This window comes from Scyliorhinus canicula, chromosome 5 (genome assembly GCF_902713615.1).
Source record: "Scyliorhinus canicula chromosome 5, sScyCan1.1, whole genome shotgun sequence".
NCBI lineage: Eukaryota > Metazoa > Chordata > Chondrichthyes > Carcharhiniformes > Scyliorhinidae > Scyliorhinus > Scyliorhinus canicula.
Window position 1 is genome coordinate 184,185,631 of NC_052150.1, and position 18,403 is coordinate 184,204,033.

General features: G+C 48.2%; 1 protein-coding gene across 18 annotated transcripts in view; it reads right to left on the minus strand.

Annotated features, from left to right (window-relative positions):
- Positions 1-18,403, minus strand: part of mpp7a (membrane protein, palmitoylated 7a (MAGUK p55 subfamily member 7)) — a 779,450-nt gene that overhangs the window by 697,017 nt on the left and 64,030 nt on the right. The window contains exon 1 of one of the 18 annotated variants that reach the window (XM_038798219.1): positions 8,320-8,361. The exons of 16 other annotated variants lie outside the window; for them this stretch is intronic. The gene's annotated coding sequence lies outside the window, so the exon portion shown is untranslated. Of the gene's footprint in view, positions 1-8,319; positions 8,362-18,403 lie in introns of those variants that run through there. One more of the 18 variants, XM_038798225.1, reaches the window with a different exon arrangement.

The following is an 18,403-nucleotide window of genomic DNA, read 5'->3' on the forward strand; positions in this document are numbered from 1 at the left end:
ACAGGGACAATTCCTACAGACTTGTCCGCAATGATGAAAGTGACCCCCGGTCACACAACTCCAAAATAGCATGCCTGATCCACACAAGGGTGTGGGATCCGGGAGAGCAGGACGACACGGTGTCTGACTCCCGACACGGCAACCCCTTTGTGACCCTGTTCACAGAGGCAGAATCAAAGTGAGGTGTCCAGATGATGTAAGATAGGAATCGTTTGAGGGAAACGATGTCCTTTCTGATGGAACCTGCACGTATGTTTGTCTTCGTTTTATGTTTGTTTGTTTTCAGCAATGTAAATGTTTCAGCTGGAGGATGGACATCTTCTTTTCAGCTGAAAAGATTGTGACCACCTCACATGCACGTTAGTTTGTCTGCCGAAACTTTTGAGAACTTCGGTTTGATTGGAGATCTTTTCCAAAGTTGTAAGGCCACACGCCAAATAGCTTGTCCGCAGATATCTCTGAGAACTTCAGTGATGTCCTCAGTTGGAGCATCTTGGCTCCCTTGGTTTTTTAGGTGCCCCTCTATTCGGCGAAATAGAGGCTGCAAGTCATGGTCAACACATTCGTACCCGTTTCTTTCCAGGTTACTCAGGCAGTGGACAAACGGCACTGAGGACCCGCCCTGTCTGAGAACCAACCCTTGGTCAGCCAAGCTCGGGTATGGCACAGCACGCCCTACCCGGGGATCCCATCCAACTCGTACCCGTAGCGGCCCATACGCAACTCATTCGGATGTTTATTTCCAAGTTTGTTTTCATTTTAGGTTAGGTAGCCCTTCGGCCACCATCCCACATGCTATTTACATCCGGGAACATTCGGATGGTAAATCAGCAAAGCCTGCGAGACGGCTCGCAGAAGGAAGGATTGTTAGGTGTATGCTGGTCTTTAAATTCGCTTTTTGAAAAAAAAAAAAATGAGGGGAGTCACAGGGTGTGACTTAGCCAGTCATTTAAAGGGTCAATTGGGTTTTGAAAGACAGATGCACTAACAAGTAAAGGTCTTAAACTGTGTATTGACAGATACTGTGCTTGATCCCAAAGGTTTCAAAGGACGAGACAGGGGTCGAAGCCAGGATTGTCAATACCGGAGGAAGAAGGAAGAGAAAGAAGAAGAACAGCAAAATGATGGAAGCCCACTTATTACTGTTTAATGTCATATGTATATGTGTGGAAACAAGACACGTTTCCCCCACAACCCCCACCGTAAATGTTAGTACAACAAACCCCCAGTGCTCAGCTCTGATCAGCGAGGTTCAGACCTGGTGTACTAAATTCATGACGTGGTACTCCATGTCCTACATAATCGAATCACTGTTGGTGATCGCGATCCTCATCATCCTAGTGCAGACCCTCAGGTTGAGGAAATGGAAGAGGAGAGCCTCTCGTTCCAGCACCTCACCCATCTATAGAGTGCAATCCCCCATCTTCGGATTCCACCAAACCCCTCAACCCCTCACTGATTACAACACTCTGTAAATAAAATTCAGCCATGTATTATATTGTTCCATACTCGACTGCCGAGTTGGGAAGTGTGATGTTGTGGTGTGAATGGTTAAGATTTTAGAGTGATTAAATGTTTAAGTTAAGGTTAAGGTTAATAGTGATAGGTAGAGGTTCCCAATTGTAGTAATGCATGTCCCTTTTGACATAGGGCCAAGTAGAGATGTTAGTTAAAAAAAATTTTCTCTTCTTCCCATAGTTTAGAACAGAGTAGAACAGGAACTGGCAAGAGGTCAGAACACAAGGAGGCAAAGTACATAGGTGATCCTTCACAATAGTATGATTGTGAGGATCACAAGGAGGGAATGTAGCCATGCTGGCCACGCAAAATGGACACTGAGCCAAACTAAAATGGAAGGCTGCTGGGAAACAGACAGTTCAGCCAGAACAGCAGTCTGCAAAGAGCAGTTTGCATTCTGCAGCAGCAGAAACCAGTTTGGGCTCAGGTGAAAAGACCTTAGCTAGGTGCAAATGGCAAAACGCTTTGCATGCTAATGAGGCCATCAGACTTGAACACCCACACAATAGATACATTTGGTTCTGAATGGACACATTCCAATCAAGACCCAGACATCGAGGCACCAGAAACCTCCAAACAAAAGGACATAAGAAACGCCCCCTCCATCACGGAGACCCCCTCGCATTGGGGAATTAATCCAGTATCGATAAGAAATTGATCCAATAGGTAGAGCCCGCCCGAGAAGAGGGAAGGACAACGGAACCCCTATAAAAGATAGGGACCTCGTGTTGTCCGGTCTGTTAAACCCGTGCTCCGGCTCCGACTGACACCTGGTATCCTGACTCCAGCCGTTGAGCACCAGCCGCCGAAACCGTAAGTTCAACGCTCGCTACGCGATCCAAGCCCACTAGACTCCCAAGTGCCAGAACGCTTGCTGAAGGCTGCAGACAAAACCAGGACGAAGGCCTCGTTCTCTGACCTTGCCTGTTCCTGTTAGATAAGTATTCTGTTTGCTTATGTTTAGTTGTAGCTTAGTCTCTTAGTGTGTGCATGAGTATTTATTATTAACTGTATAATAAATATTGATCGTTTGAACTTTACTAATCGGTGTATCGTCTTTATTACTTTGAACTTGACCTTGGAATACTTGTGACGTTGCCTATACGGCAACTGGCGACTCCAGAGCTAAATAATTACATAGAACAGAGCCTAGCAGTGTTAAGCACACGTCGAACTCGGAGGCGTGTTAATACACTCCAATAAACGCGTTTTACGCCCATAGTAAAACGTGCAACAGTGGGGGGGGGGGGTTTCTTTCTCTTCCCCCTCCCCCCCCCCCCCCCCAGTCCTGTGGAATCACCCATACTTACCCTGGTGGACGCGCCCCTGCACTCCGGGGTTTCCCTTTGTTAGGGGGCTGTCCAAAATGGCCACGGTCGCCACTCTCCCCATGAGGTCGGGTCCCAGTGCTCCGATGTTTCCCTTTGTCCAGGGGGTACTCAACATGGCCGCCAGCCATGTGTACACCACATGGGTGCGCCCCAGCACTCCGGGGTCTGCCTTCGCCCTGAAGCCCTCCTGAGTGGCTGTTTGCGGCGCTATCTTAGTTCCTTGCCCTGCTCCATGCCCGCCGAGGCCTGTGTCTGTACTACATCTCTACTTCGCCTTTTTCTTCGCTTCTCTTTTGTTCTGCGCTCTACCCCCCAACTCCGTTCCCCCCTCAGCCCCAGTCTCTCTGTCGTCTCCCTATGTTCCCTCCCCCTTCTGCCTTATTCCCTCCCCTCCTTGTGCCAGGCGCTCCCTCACCCGAGCGGCGCGCCACAGCCACTCCTTCCTTCCTGCCCTCCCTTGTTGGACCTCCTCGCTAGTGCGGTGTCCCCCTCCCAGTACTTGCCCAGCTCTGGCCCTGGAGAGTGAGAGATCATTATACATCTGCTTTCTTTAAATGCAGCTTTGCACCTCTGAAAACAAAATCAAAAACACACTGCAGCTGCCAGCTCAAAACAAAAGTGAAAGACAGACAGACAGCCCAGCTCCACCAACGCGTCCTTGTCGCGCTCTCCGGTCCACTTTTCTCACCCTCACGTCGCTTGCTCCACTCCCCCTCATCGCATTGAGAGAGGAGCAAGCCCGGAAACAAGGCAGCACAGTCCCGCGCAAACCATCGAACACATGTGCACAGTTGACGATCTTATGGTCTTTGGTCCGTCCTCCGCTCTTTGTTCCGTTTCTACCTTTCATTTCCGTCCCCGTGGCTTTCAATGCGGTTGCGGCTGTTCCTCCCCCAGCTTGTTCGATCTAACGAGCTCATCAGCCTCTGCTGGGGTGTTAAAATACAGCTCCTTCCCGTCATGTGAGAGTCCCTTTAAGAAAAGTGTGTTTCATCAAATGAGTGCAGTGATGTCATTGTGTCGGTGGAGCTGGGCTGTCCGTCTGTCGTTCACTTTTGTTTTGAGCTGGCAGCTGCAGTGTGTTTTTGATTTCGTTTTCAGAGGTGCAAAGCTGCATTTAAAGAAAGCAGATGTATAATGATCTCTCACTCTATAAGGTAAGGAATGTCTCCAGATCATTGATAATTTCAAAGTAATACCTGTTTCTGTCAAGCATTTAACCCTGCTGTCTTTATTTTAAAAAGGATTTAACTTGTTTGGGAAGTTATTAAGGGTTACGTATAGAATACTGTATTTGGGAAAGTATCAGTGTTTGCAGGTGATAAAATGTGTCTTTATAAAATATTAACTGGATTCATAGAATAAATCCATTTTGTTTTCAATATACTTTAGCTCCCTGTTGCACCACACCTGTAAAATGGGTCCTTGTGCTCCCTATAACCAAAATCTATTTAAAGCTGTGGGTCAGGTGAACTCCATGATATACTTTGGTGTTCTCTAAACCCTGGTCCATAATACTTCCCGTTAAATGTTACCCAGAATCTGGCCGGCAATAACATCTCAAATTTCACCTTACTTTTGTGGAGTACTGATTTTGCACTGTTGAATTCAGCCCTTCTTTTGGCCAGGTCCACCCCAATGTCCTGATACACCCTTATGCTCTTCCCTTCCCATGTGCTCGATCTCGACTGCCGGGCCCAATTTAGGATTTTCTTCCGGTCTTGAAACTGGTGCAGCTTTGCGATAATCACTCTGGGCTGCTCCCCGGCTTTGCGCTTGGGTCAGAGCAACCTGTGCGCTCTATCTATTTCTGGTGGGTTTGGAAATCCTTCCCTTCCCACCAGCTTGCCCAGCATTCGGGCAACGTAGCCTATTGGGTTCTGCCCTCTATCCCCTCTGGCAGACCCACTATTCTAATGTTCTGCCATCTGAACCTATTTTCCTGGTCCTACACTTTCCCTCTTAGCTCTGGAAGAAGAGGAGAAAAGGTTGGTAACGTCCCAGGGGTGCCTATCTCCCTGGCCCAAGGCTGCCCTTGCCAACTCCAGAATCGTTTTCTCCTGTGCCTCTACTTTCCTTCCCAGGCCTTCAATGGTCTGCTGCATTTTGTGCTTCGTCTCAACCAGCATCTCCTTCATCATTTTGTGGAACTCCGTCATGAGTGCCTCCTTTATGGCACTTAGCTCCTTTTTTAGTTCGTTTCTCTACTCTTCTCCCTGTGCTGGAGGGATGCTGGTCGCTGCGTCCCGCTCCGCTCTTTGGTCCGCCATCCTTTTCCCTTCAAGGCTCACCCGAACCTCCGTCTCATTGGGCCACCTGCCTGCGCGTCCGCCGCTCCTGCGCTTTTCCCTTGCTGCTGTTGCTCCTTGCGTCTCACCGTCCCTTCATTTGGGTATTTCTTTTTCCTTCAGCCATCTGTCTCTCTCGCTCTCTCTCCACGCTGCTGTTCCTTACCCTGAGGCTGCTCTCCCTTCCCCCGCTCCTCTATTCTTGCTGTTTCTGATCTGCCTCCGGCTTCAGGTTTGGGTTTCTTTATTTGTCCGGTTTTGTTTTTGCTTTGTGGTTGGTTCCCTTCCTTTCCTTGCTCCTTCCCATCTCTCTCACCGGGTCAGGAGGGTCGGGAGAGAGGTTTCTAGTTGGACCGGAAGTCCCCCTTTGTGTCGGTGCTCACCTCGTGGTCGCCACCAGAAAGTGGGGGAGGGGCCCTCTCTCTGTCACTCGCTCCGCTCCCGAGCGCTCAGAGACTTTGCTCCATTTTGGAGTCCAGGTCGCCACTCCTCTTCTTCCACACTCTTGCTGTGCGGGGGCCCAGTTGGACAAGTTTACGCACTTAGGCGCAAGTTTTCCTCGGGGAACGGGACACAACTGTGCGCGACTGCTCTCTTCACTCACCGGAAGCCAAAACATCACATTTCTGTTTCTTCAAGTACAGCATCTCTCGCCTTTAACTCAATCATTATCACCCTATTCAATCTTCAATTCATCTATATAGATTGTAAATAATTTAGGACCGAGCACTGATGCTTGTGGCACTCCTCTCGTTTTTGTTTGCCAACCTGAAAATGACCCATTTCATCCAAATTTTTTGTCATTAGTTAGCCAGTCCTTGACACATGGATAAGCTCTTCTCATCTATCCTAATGTTTTATGTAGCACCTTATGAAATGCCTTTTGAAAATCTAAATCCACTAGTTCCCCTTTATTCTCTCTACTTGTTACGTCCCAAAGGACTCTAATAAAGTTGTCAAACACAACTTCTTTCTCAAAAGCACGTCGACTTTGACCAACTGAATTATGATTTTCTAAATGTCCTGCTACCACTTCATTAATAATGATTCTAGCATTTTCTCAATGACAGACATGAGGCCAACTGGCTCATAGTTTCCAGCTGTCTGTCTCTAGCTCTCCATCTCCCTTCATTATTGAATGGAGGCATTATATTTGCAGTTTTCCAATCTACTGGGAGCCTTCCCCAAATCTGGGGAATTTTGGATGATTACAAACAGTGCATCCACCATCTCTGCAATTACTTTCAAGACTCTAGGATGCAGGCCATCAGGTCCTGGGGACTTGTCAGCCTGAAGTTCCATTACCTTCTCTCCTGTGTTTGTTCTAAATTCCTCTCTCTCTCTCCCCCCCCCCCCCCCCCCCCCCTCCTCCCCCGCCTATTCTTGGGATGTTTTTCATGTCCTCTACTGTGAAGGTGGACACAAAATACTTGTTCAAAGCGTGTTATTTTCTCATTTCCCAATATTGATTCCCCAGTCTCACCCTCTTGAGGGCCAATGCACACTTCAGCTACTCTTTTCCCATGACAGTTGTAGCTAACCTCAAAAAGGGCCCATGGCCAGATATAGCCCCTCCAATAGTGGAAGACCAAATGGGGATCTGCTTAAAACAAATAAGCAGGCTATAAAACGATGCTTGGTTCTTCATTTAACCTGGTTTAATCAAGATGCCTGCTGAAATTACTACGCTAGCGTGTGGAAGTAGAATGGTGTGGAAGTAGAATGGAACTTCAACAATTGGGTTGTTCACTAAATTAATTGTCCAATTGGAAAGTACACTACTTAGATTGGTTAGCAGTTATGAACAGCCTTATTAACAATTTTGGGCATAAATATATATGCTGATAAGACAGATAAAAACAAAAACATCTGTGAATTAGTTTTATGGCCAGAGGTGGACTATTTGAGGAGAATGCAACTGATCAGGGTCAACAGCTCGAGTTGAAATAACGAAGGATGATGCAAGGGCCTGATTGATTTGTTGCAAAAAGCTCAAGAAGTTAAGGGCAGGTGAATAACATTAAAGGAGGGTGTAAAGTTACAGGCAAGCGACCACATGGAAGCGATGACTGTAAGAAAAACTATATTACAACTCCTACTCCCGAAGGGTCTCCCACACCCAGTTCGGGGTATTTATGCCCCATGAGACCCCTGGCTTAAGAGGCTAGCTCTGCCCCCTCATCTAGGGAGATCGTACTCAGGTGAGGCCACAGGGACTCTGAGTTGCAGACCCCATGGCCTCCGGTCTATCATAGGGAGAATTTCACCTCATGGCTTAGACAAAGAACTTGTGTATTTTAAAATAAACTAAGTTTTTTGGGGCAATAAAGGCCTGTCAATAATGAATTGCGTCCAGATATCAAAGGGTAAAAAGTGAGAAGCTTGTGAGACAGTGCAGAAGGCAATGGAGGAAAACTCCTCAGGGTAGATTCATGCTGACACATTTGGATAGTCTGAAGATATAAGGCACCAAGAAAGGAAAAAAAACGAAAGGAACTATCTGCATACACCAGCCTTTCTGCTCTGCCTGTTCTTGCTTCTTATAATGTTTGTATGTTTTTGCTATAAAAATAGTGCGCAAGACACTGTTTAAACACTGATTAACTTCAAGATACCTGCCATCTTGATTATTGTGAATTGTGTTTAAAAATGAACTAATATCTACACACAATCACTCCCCAGCAAATGTACACAGTTGAATCAGATTGTGAAACGCCTCGCTGCAGTATTCAATCCAGGGGGGAAATTCTGACCACAGGTCCGTGCCACCGGGGGGGGGGCAAAAATATTTTAAAGGCAAAAATAGAGAGACTCTGGATCACCGGGGGTAAATTTCACAGTCGGAATAAAACTGACATTGGGTGGGCAAGAACTTGTTTGTTAATTCAGCTTCTGGGTATTGATCTGCACCTTACTAAACAATGCCACACAGAAATCGTCGCGAGTTCCTGAAATACGAATCTCACGCATTGCAGTAATCCAAAGTAACTCAAACCACATTCACCTGGCCAGTATCCAGGAAGGTGTTTTTATTTACAGTTTCTGCCTGGACAGTATTATTAGTCAGGTTATTGCTGGCTCTTCAAATGAGAATTTGAAGAACCAGCCGCACTAAAATCTTTGAAACCAATATAAAATAGCTCAAATGATCCTCTGTACAATAGAATAAAAACATTACTTACCATCGGCAAATATGGATGATCATTACCACTGACAAAAATGTGAGCGGATACTTTATGCACAATTTTTTTTTTTTTTTTTTTAAATAATTTTTATTGAAATTTTTCGATACAAACATTTACCCCTACTACATTTTAAATTATAACACAACAAATCCCCCCTGGAAAATCCTCCCCACGCCCTCCCCCGCGCGCACCCCCCCACCCTCTCCCCCCCCCCCCGCGCTACCAGTCTAGCAACCAAACCGTTTTTCCCTTTCTGCCGATGGCCTCGGGCAGTCATTGCCCGCGACCCCCCGCTGACGTGCTCCCTTCGTTGCTATCCCCCCCCCCCCTCCCTTCCCCCCCCCCCCTTTCTCCCCGGGTTGCTGCTGTTTCGGCCTCCAGTTCCTATCTCTGATCCAGAAAGTCAAGGAAGGGCTGCCACCGCCGGAAGAACCCCTGTACCGACCCTCTCAGGGCGAATTTGATTCTTTCCAATTGGATGAAGCTTGCCATGTCGTTTAAACCAGGTGTTAACACTTGGTGGCCTTGTGTCCCTCCACTGAATCAAGATCCTTCTCCGAGCTACCAAGGACGCAAAGGCCAATATTCCGGCCTCCCCTGCCTCCTGTACTCCTGGCTCCACCCCAACCCCAAAAATCGCTAGCCCCCACCCTGGTTTGACCCTGGTTCCCACCACTCTCGATACCGTCCCCGCCACCCCCTCCCAGAACTCTACCAGTGCCGGGCACATCCAGAACATATGTACATGGTTCGCAGGGCTTCCCGAACACCTAACACACCTGTCCTCACCCCCGAAGAACCGACTCATCCTAGTCCCCGTCATATGGGCTCTGTGCAGCACCTTAAATTGGATGAGGCCCAACCTTGCGCACGACGACGACGAATTGACCCTCTCTAAGGCATCCGCCCATGTCCCATCTTCTATCTGCTCTCCCAGCTCCGCTTCCCACTTGTCTTTCAGCTCCTCTATCGATACCTCCTCCACCTCCTGCATTATTTTGTAGATGTCCGAGACCTTCCCTTCTCCGACCCAGACCCCTGACAGCACCCTATCACTCACCCCTCTATCGGGAAGCAAGGGAAATCCTTCCACCTGTCGTCTGGCAAATGCCTTCACCTGCAGGTATCTAAACGTGTTCCCCGGGGGGAGCTCAAATTTCTCCTCCAGCTCTCCCAGGCTCGCAAACCTCCCCTCTATGAACATGTCCCTCAGTTGCCTGATGCCCGCCCTGTGCCAGCTCTGGAATCCCCCGCCAGTGTTCCCCGGGACAAATCTGTGGTTCCCTCTCAGTGGCGCCGCCATCAGACCCCCCACTTCCCCCCTGTGTCGCCTCCACTGCCCCCAGATTTTAAGGGTGGCCGCCACTACCGGACTCGTGGTATACCTTGTGGGGGGGAGCGGCCATGGTGCCGTTACTAGCGCCCCCAGGCTTGTATTGCCGCAGGACGCCCTCTCCATACGTTTCCAAGCTGCCCCCTCCCCCTCCATCACCCACTTGCGCACCATCGATGCGTTCGCCGCCCAGTAGTATCCGGAAAGATTGGGTAGCGCTAATCCTCCACTGTCCCTACTCCGTTCCAAGAAAATCCTTCTCACTCTAGGGGTGCCATGTGCCCACACATAGCCCATAATGCTGCTAGTTACCTTCTTGAAGAAGGCCCTGGGGAGAAAGATGGGCAAGCACTGGAACAGAAACAAGAACCTCGGGAGGACCGTCATTTTGACTGACTGCACCCTCCCTGCTAGCGACAGCGGTACCATGTCCCACCTCTTGAACTCCTCCTCCATCTGCTCCACCAGCCTTGAAAAGTTCAGCTTGTGGAGGGTCCCCCAGTTCCTTGCCACCTGCACCCCCAAGTACCTGAAGCTCTTTACTGCTCTCTTAAAGGGGAGCCGCCCAATTCCCTCCCCCTGATCTCCTGGGTGTATCACAAAGACCTCACTTTTACCCACATTTAATTTATATCCCGAAAAGTCCCCAAACTCCGCTAGTATTTCCATTACCTCCGGCATTCCCCCTTCCGGGTCCGCCACATATAACAACAAATCATCCGCATAGAGTGATACCCGATGTTCCTCCCCTCCCCTTGTCAGTCCTCTCACTTTATGCACAATTGAGTTCCTTCAATAAAAGAACAATAAAAATGTGACTAAGAACCTTTGTTCATTTGTTCATTTCATTTTAATTTTCATTTCATTTCATTGTTCAAAATTCCAATGTAAATTTTAGGCCAAGAATTATGGAATGGAGTATCTCTTGGTCTTGGTCTGAAACATTATATGGATTGAGGAAAAATTCTCTCTCTGGGGTTGAGTATCTTTGGTATGCTCATCCTCAAAAGGCGGTGGAAGTGGAAACTTAAATATTTTAAAGGCAGAAATAGAGAGACTCCGGATCAGCAAGAGGGTGAAAGGTTATCATGGGTCGGGAGGAACGTGGATTTGAGATTACAATCAGATCAAGCATGATCTAATTGAATGGTGGAGCAGGCTCAAAGGGCTGAGTGGCCAAATCCTGCTCACAGACCGTACATTTCCTATGTTATTTAAGTTAAGGTTGAATCAACGGCAAGACAGCGATGTACAAATTCTAGTGTTCCAGGAAATAAACCCCCACCCAAATGAACTAGGAACGCAATTTAAATGGAAGTAAGAGGTGAATATATTGAAGTACATTAGGAAATATTACGAAAGGCACAAAAAAACTCAACTTGTCATGCCGTATTATTAAACAGAAGTTGAAAATCCACCTAAAATCGACCTAAAAATGTAAAACTTTATTTTACATTGAATTACCTAAAAGACAAAATAGTTAGTTATTGATCTAAAATCTAATCCAATTCTTTTTGCAGCAGCAAATTTGCTTTCTGCAAACAAAGTTCAGAGTATTTTGTTAGTATATCACCTCAGAAAGGACCAGGTCCTTATTTGATTTCATTGAGAAAATAATAACCTTATGGTATTCACAATTGTGCAATCAACACTGAATACACCCAAGAGCCACTGGAACCTTTCAAATATCAAATTACTGGAGAAACAGTGCACTAAATTGTTGGGTGCTCTCAACGTCCACCAGAGACAATTCTTTAAAACATGGACAAATTGCACCCAAGCTGCAGTTTCACTAACCTTTAAACAGTGCATATAGACAAGACTGTAAAATGTATATCCTCCTTCTGAAATGTTTCCAATCCAATTGCTTTCCAATTCCCTCCTCCTTCCCTACCGTTCCCTCCGACATAAAGATGGATTTACTGTAACCCACCTTGGTTTAATTACCAAACCAGATTCTGGGTTTTTGGTATTGTCTACTACTCAAGCTTAGGAATCGGTGGCAACTGCTTTCAGCTGAGTGGAAGCTGGAACTCAAGAGTCATGTGTCTTTACATACTGAAATAGCAACAGCAAGGGAAACTCAGGACAAAGTTGAAGCAGCAACACTTTGGCTGGCTAAACTGTGACACATAGGCCAGGGTCTTTGACAGTCCATCATGCTTCAAAGTCCCTCATCAGTATTGTTTCAGCTGCTTTAAATCAAGCGTCTACAGGTCTGTGGTTAAGGTGACTTCGGGAAAACACTCAGGAAATAGAAAATAGAATTCCATTCTGGTGCCATAATGATCATATTAGCTGGCTTGTAACAGGCAGTGGTGTTCTTACTAAGAAATTTGCCTGAGGTATGGCAGGACTGTGCTGGATCGGGCGGTGTGTAACGAAACGGAGAACAGCGTTTCGGCGATGAACAGCATAATGGTTGTACATCCACTGCCTGTGGGACCGGGGACTGCCGCTCTGAGGCGTCCTGTATCTCCATCTCGGAGTCAGAGTCCACTGCCTCCGTCATCTTGGTGTCCCTATCTCCACGCGGTTCTGCAACAACCTATGCAGGCTTTGAGTGTGGCGCTAGAAGAAGATCATGAGGAATACCCTCCACTGTCTGGTCTCTGTGGCTGTAGAAATTAGCTCCGGCCACGGAGAACCTTTGGAAGAGGCGGCCGTCTGAACCGAATGTAGTCTACATTCTTGCGCTGGAGATGCCCCTGGGCTTGCACCTGGTAGGAGATCGGGCCCGTTCGGCGAATGATAACGCCAGGGGCCCACTGGGCACCACCAGCAAAATTACATACGAACACTGGGTCACCGGGCTCAAACTGCCAAATTGGCCGATGTTGAGAAAGGCCATGTCCCTGCCGTTCTTGAGTGCGGCGTACTTTTGCACCAATGTCCGGGAAAACCATGCTAAGGCGGGTGCGAAGTCTCCAGCCCATTAGGAGTTCCGCAGTAGCTACCCCAGTCACCGCATGTGGAGTGGTCCTGTATGAAAACAAAAAACGAGCCAGTCTCATGTCCATAGACCCGGAAGACTGTTTCTTTAGGCCGCGTTTGAATGTCCGCACTGCGCGCTCCGCCAACCCATTGGAAGCCGGGTGGTATGGAGCAGTGCGGATATGGCGTATGCCATTCATCTTCATGAACCTCACAAACTCCTCACTTGACCGTGACAAGCACCTCGGGGAGGCCATGCGTACTGAAAGACAAACGCATCTTCTTGATCGCTGCGCAGGGTGTTGTGCCTACCATCTTATGCACCTATAGCCATTTAGACTGGACATTGATTAATAGAAGGAACATGGATTCTGGGAAAGGGTCGACGAAATCCGCATGCAAGCGCGCCCAAGGGGGCCTGGCCATTCCCAGTGATGTAGGGGCAGTGATGTAAGCTTCTGATGCTCCTGGCAAATGGAGCAGTTTTGGGCCACCTTCTCAATGTCGGTGTCAAGGCCTGGCCACCAGACATAACTCCGGGCAACATTTTCATCTTGGTCACACCCGGATGCCCATTGTGCAAGTCCCGTAGTATCAGCTCCTGTCCTTTTTCCAGGATGACCACACGCACCCCCCACAAGAGGATACCGTCTTCCACGCTAAATTCTGACAGCTTGGAGGAAAATGGCCGCAACTCGCCTGGGAGCTGGCTATATTGCCCACCATACAGGACTATGTGCTGAACCTTTGACAGGACTGGCTCCGTCTGGGTCCACTCACAGATCTGATGTCGTGACAGGAAAGGAGTCCATAAAATTTAGGATTGCAACCACCTCACCGGTCGTGGGGGTCGACATGGGGCCGGTCGATAAAGGCAATCGGATCAGTGCGTCGGCATTCGCTATCTGGGCTCCTGGTTTATGCTCCAGAGAATATGCGTAGGCAGCGAGCAACAAAGCCCAGCACCGGATCCGTACAGAAGCAATGGGCAGTATTGGCTTATTCTCTCGGAAAAGTCCCAGAGGCTTATGATCAGTCACGTTAGTGAAGTGGCGGCCATACACACACTGGTGGAAGCGTTTCACTGCAACGGCCACCGTCACCTCCTTCTCGATCTGCGCGTACTTCTTTTCTGCTGCAGTCAATGTGTGGGAGGCGAAAGCTATCGGCTGCTTGGCACCGTTCTCCATCTTGTGGGACAGGACGGCCCCAATACCATATGGGGTGCATCACACATGATGAGCAAAGGCTTTCCAGGATCACAGTGGGTTAGTAACTCAGATAACGGCAATTGTCGTTTTACCCGCCGGAAAACGGTTTCTTGCGGCTGACACCAAACCCAGGTGTGATTCCTCTTTAATAGAAGGTGCAACGGGGCCAGCGTAGTTGCCAGATTGGGGAGTAACTTCCCGTAATAGTTCACGAGGCGGAGAAAAGAACGAAGATGCAAAATGTCAGTCGGGGCGAGGGCCTGGTGAATTGCGCGCACATTCACTGCGATGGGGTGCAAACCTTTGCGGTGCACCCGATAATTCAAGCGGACCACTTCCTTCACCTGAAAGACTCTCTGAGTACGATGTAAACTGACTCCAGCCTCTGAAAAGCGTCTACGGACAGCCTCTAAATTTTCCAAATGTTCCTGCTTCGACGTCCCTGTAATCAAAACATCGTCTCAGTAGACAGCGACAGACAGTAAGCCTCTCAAGAAGCCCTCCATGATGCATTGAAAAATTGTGCAGGCAGAAGATACCCCAAACCTTGTATATAGCGCAGGCAGAAGATACCCCAAAGGGGAACCGTGTATATAATAATAATAATACTAATAATACTAATACTCACTTATTGTCACAAGTAGGCATCAATGAAATTACTGTGAAAAGCTCCTAGTCGCCACATTCCGGCACCTGTTTGGGGAGGCCGGTACGGGAATTGAACCCGTGCTGCTGGCCTTGTTCTGCATTACAAGCCAGCTATTTAGCGCACTGTGCTAAACCAGTCCGTGATTCATATAGGCCCCTGTGTGTATTAATAGTTATATATGGCCGGGAGGCAGGGTCCAGCTGCAACTGTAGGCAGGCGTAACTCATATCTAATTTAGTGAACGAGAGCCCGCCTACAAGCTTCATGTAGAGATCTTCTATGCGGGGCATTGGATATCGGTCGAGACAGGAAGCCGTATTCACTTTAAGTTTACAGTCGCCGCACAAGCGAACTGTGGCATCCGACTTCATTACAGGTCCAATTGCCGCTGCCCAGTCAGCTAAATGGACGGACCTGATAATACCCAAGGACTCCAAACGAGTGAGTGCCCGTTCTACCTTCTCGAGCAAGGCATAAGGCAGCGGGGGCGCTCGGAAATAGCACTGTCTGGCTCCTGGTTCAACCTGGATATGGGCTACGGCCCCTTTTATTTTCCCCAAACCGGGCTGGAATACATCTGGGTACCGTCCAAGTACCTCCGTCAACCCTCCAGAATCTGTTTGAAGGATGTGCTGCCACAGCAGTCGCAAATGGCGCAACCAGTACCGACCCAACAGGCTGGGCCCGTGGCCGCACACCACGATAAGCGGGAAACGCCTCTTCTGGCATCCATAAAAAACAGGGGCATCATAGTTCCAGCAATGTCCAATGGTTCCCCCGTGTAGGTGGCCAACCTAGCCTGTATATCGTTTAATGTAAGGGTCTGTATACCTTGCTTGATGTGGTCGAATGTCCTCCAGGCGATCACGGAGACCGCTGCGCCAGTGTCCAACTCAAGTCTCAAGCGGGTGACCATTGACCCGTACTGTCACCTTAATTGGGGCCACACGGGGAACTGCCACAAAATGCAGCTGCAGGCAGTCGTCCTCCGTCTCCACGTCCTCCGAGTAGGCCCGGCAGGTTCATCAAAATCGAAGGTACAGCCCTTGGGCTGGCCCCAGTTTCTGTCAGAATGACGGCGCCTCTGGCGCCCCCAGGACCGGCATCCGCGACAGGGTCAGCGCCCACAAGACCAACACTGACATGGCTCCTCATCCATCGGTTCTGGAGAAGGCTCCCTTCAGGGAGGAATGTCCGGCTGCCACTGCCGTTGATCCAGACGCCACCCCACCCAAAGTATCGCAAGGGTACAGGGAGATGCTTTTGGACAGAAGGGATTACCCCCCAAGGCATGCACCTCCATTCCCTGTAGCTCCTGCACTCCCCGTTCTGCGCTCTATCAGGACAATACTATCTGAATGGCCTGTTGAAAAGTCAATGTTGGCACGGCTAACAATTTTCTCTGGTGGCCGCGTTGTTAATACCGCAAACCAAATGGTCGTGAGATATTTCTGACAAAGTCTCACCATAGTCACAGTACTCTGCAATCCTGCGTAGCCAGGATATAAACTCTGCAAGGGATTCTCCTGGGGTCCTCTCAGCGGTATTAAACCGGTAATGCTGGACTATGGTGGACGGGGTTGGGTTAAAATGTTGCCCCACTGAGGTCACAAGTTCAAACGTTTGGTTTCCAGCACAGCTGGGTACGTAAGGCTCCTGATCATCCCAAACGTATGGAAGCCGCAGGCGGTGAGCAAAATGACCACCAGCTGTTCGTTTTCGGTAATGTTGTTTACCCAGAAATAGTAACACATCCGTTGTGCATACTGGTTCCAACTTTCCAGCACAGCATCAAAGACATCCAAACGTCCATAAAGAGGCATGGTGTCACAGAAAAACAACTTCCAACCTGTATCCAACACAAATCCAGGGAGGTGGCTTCAGCAGCATAGACAGTTATCCACTTCAACTCTCATCGCCAGTTTTGGGAGGGCCACGAAGAATCCAGCACGAGTTTGTAGAATGGAAAGAAATAACTTTCTTTACAACTACCAGAAGACCATAAGACACAGAAGCAGAATTGGGCCACTTGGCCCATCAAGTCTGCTCCGCCATTCAATCATGGCTGATATTTTCTCATCCCCATTCTCCTGCCTTCTCCCCATAATCCCTGATCCATCAAGAACCTATCTATCTCTGTCTTAAAGGCACTCAATGAATTGGCCTCCACAGCCTTCTGCGGCAAAGAGTTCCATAGATTCACCACCCTCTGGCTGAAGAAATTCCTCCTCATCTGTTTTAAAGGATCGTCCCTTTAATCTGAGATGGTATCCTCTGGTTCCAGTTTATCCGACAAGTCGAAACATCCTCTCCACGGCCACTCTATCCAGGCCTCGCAGTATCTTGTACGTTTCAATAAGATCCCCTCTGATCCTTCTAAACTCCAATAAGTACAGACCCAGAGTCCTCAAATGTTCCTCATATGACAAGCTCTTCATTCCAGGGATCATTCTTGTGAACCTCCTCTGGACCCTTTCCAAGGCCAGCACATCTTTCCTTAAATATGGGGCCCAAAACTGCTCACAATACTCCAAATGGGGTCTGACCAGAGCCTTCTACAGCCTCAGAAGTACATCGCTGGTCTTGTATTCTAGCCCTCTTGACATTAATGCTAACATAGCATTTGCCTTCTTAACTGCCGACTGAACCTGCACATCAACCGTAAAAGAATCGTGAACAAGGACTCCCAAGTCCCTTTTGTGCTAATGTTTTCCGAAGCATTTTCCCATTTAGAATGTAGTCTATGCTTAGATTCCTCCTTCCAAAGTGTATAACCTCACACTTTTCCACATTGTATTTCATTTACCACTTCATTGCCCACTCTCCTGGCTGGACAAGTCCTTCTGCAGCCCCCTTGCTTCCTCAATACTACTTGTCCCTCGACAGATCTTTGTATCATCTGCAAACTTAGCAACAGTGCCTTCAGTACCTTCTTCCAGATCATTAATATATATTGTAAAAAATTGTGGTCCCAGCACAGACCCCTGAGGCACACCACTAGTCACCGGCTGCCATCCTGAAAAAGGCCCCTTTATCCCCACTCTTTGCCTTCTGCCAGTCAGCCAATCCTCTATCCATGCCACGATCTTACCCTGAACACCATGAGCTCTCAACTCATTTAACAGCCTCCTATGCGGCACCTTGTCAAAGGCCTTCTGGAAATTTAAATAAATCACGTCCACTGGTTCTCCTTTGTCTAACTTGCTTGTTACCTTCTCAAAGAACTCTAACAGGTTTGTCAGGCACAACCACTCTTGGACAAAGCCGTGCTGACTCAGTCCTATTTTACCATGCACTTCCAAGTGCTTCGCGATCTCATCATTAATAACAGACTCTAAAATCTTACCAATGACCGAAGTCAGGCTAACTGGCCGATAATTCCCAGTCTTCTGCCTGCCTCCCTTCTAAAACAGTGGTGTTACATTAGCCACGTTCCAGTCCTCTTGGACCCTTCCTGCCTCCAGTGATTCCTGAAAGATCACCACAATTTCCTCAGCTATCTCTTTTAGGACCCTCGGTTGTCATCCATGCGGTCCAGGTGACTTATCCACCTTCAGACCTTTCAGTTTCCACATAACCTTCTCCTTAGTGATGGTCACTGCACTCACCTCTGCCCCGATTCTCCTGGAGCTCGGGTAACCCACTGGTGTCTTCCACCGTGAAGACTGATGCAAAGTAACTATTCAGTTCGTCTGCCATTTCTTTGTTTCCTATTATTACTTCACCAGCCACATTTTCTAGTAGTCCAATGTCTATTTTTGCCTCTTACCTTTTATATGTTGAAAAAATCTCTTCCTATCTTCCTTTATATTACGAGCGAGCTTGCACTCGTACATCACCTTCTCCACACTTACTGCTTTTTTAGTTGTCCTATGCTTGCTTTTAAAGGCTTCCCAATCCTCTGGTTTCCCCACTAATCCCCACCAATTTGTATGCTTTTTCTTTAGTCTTTCT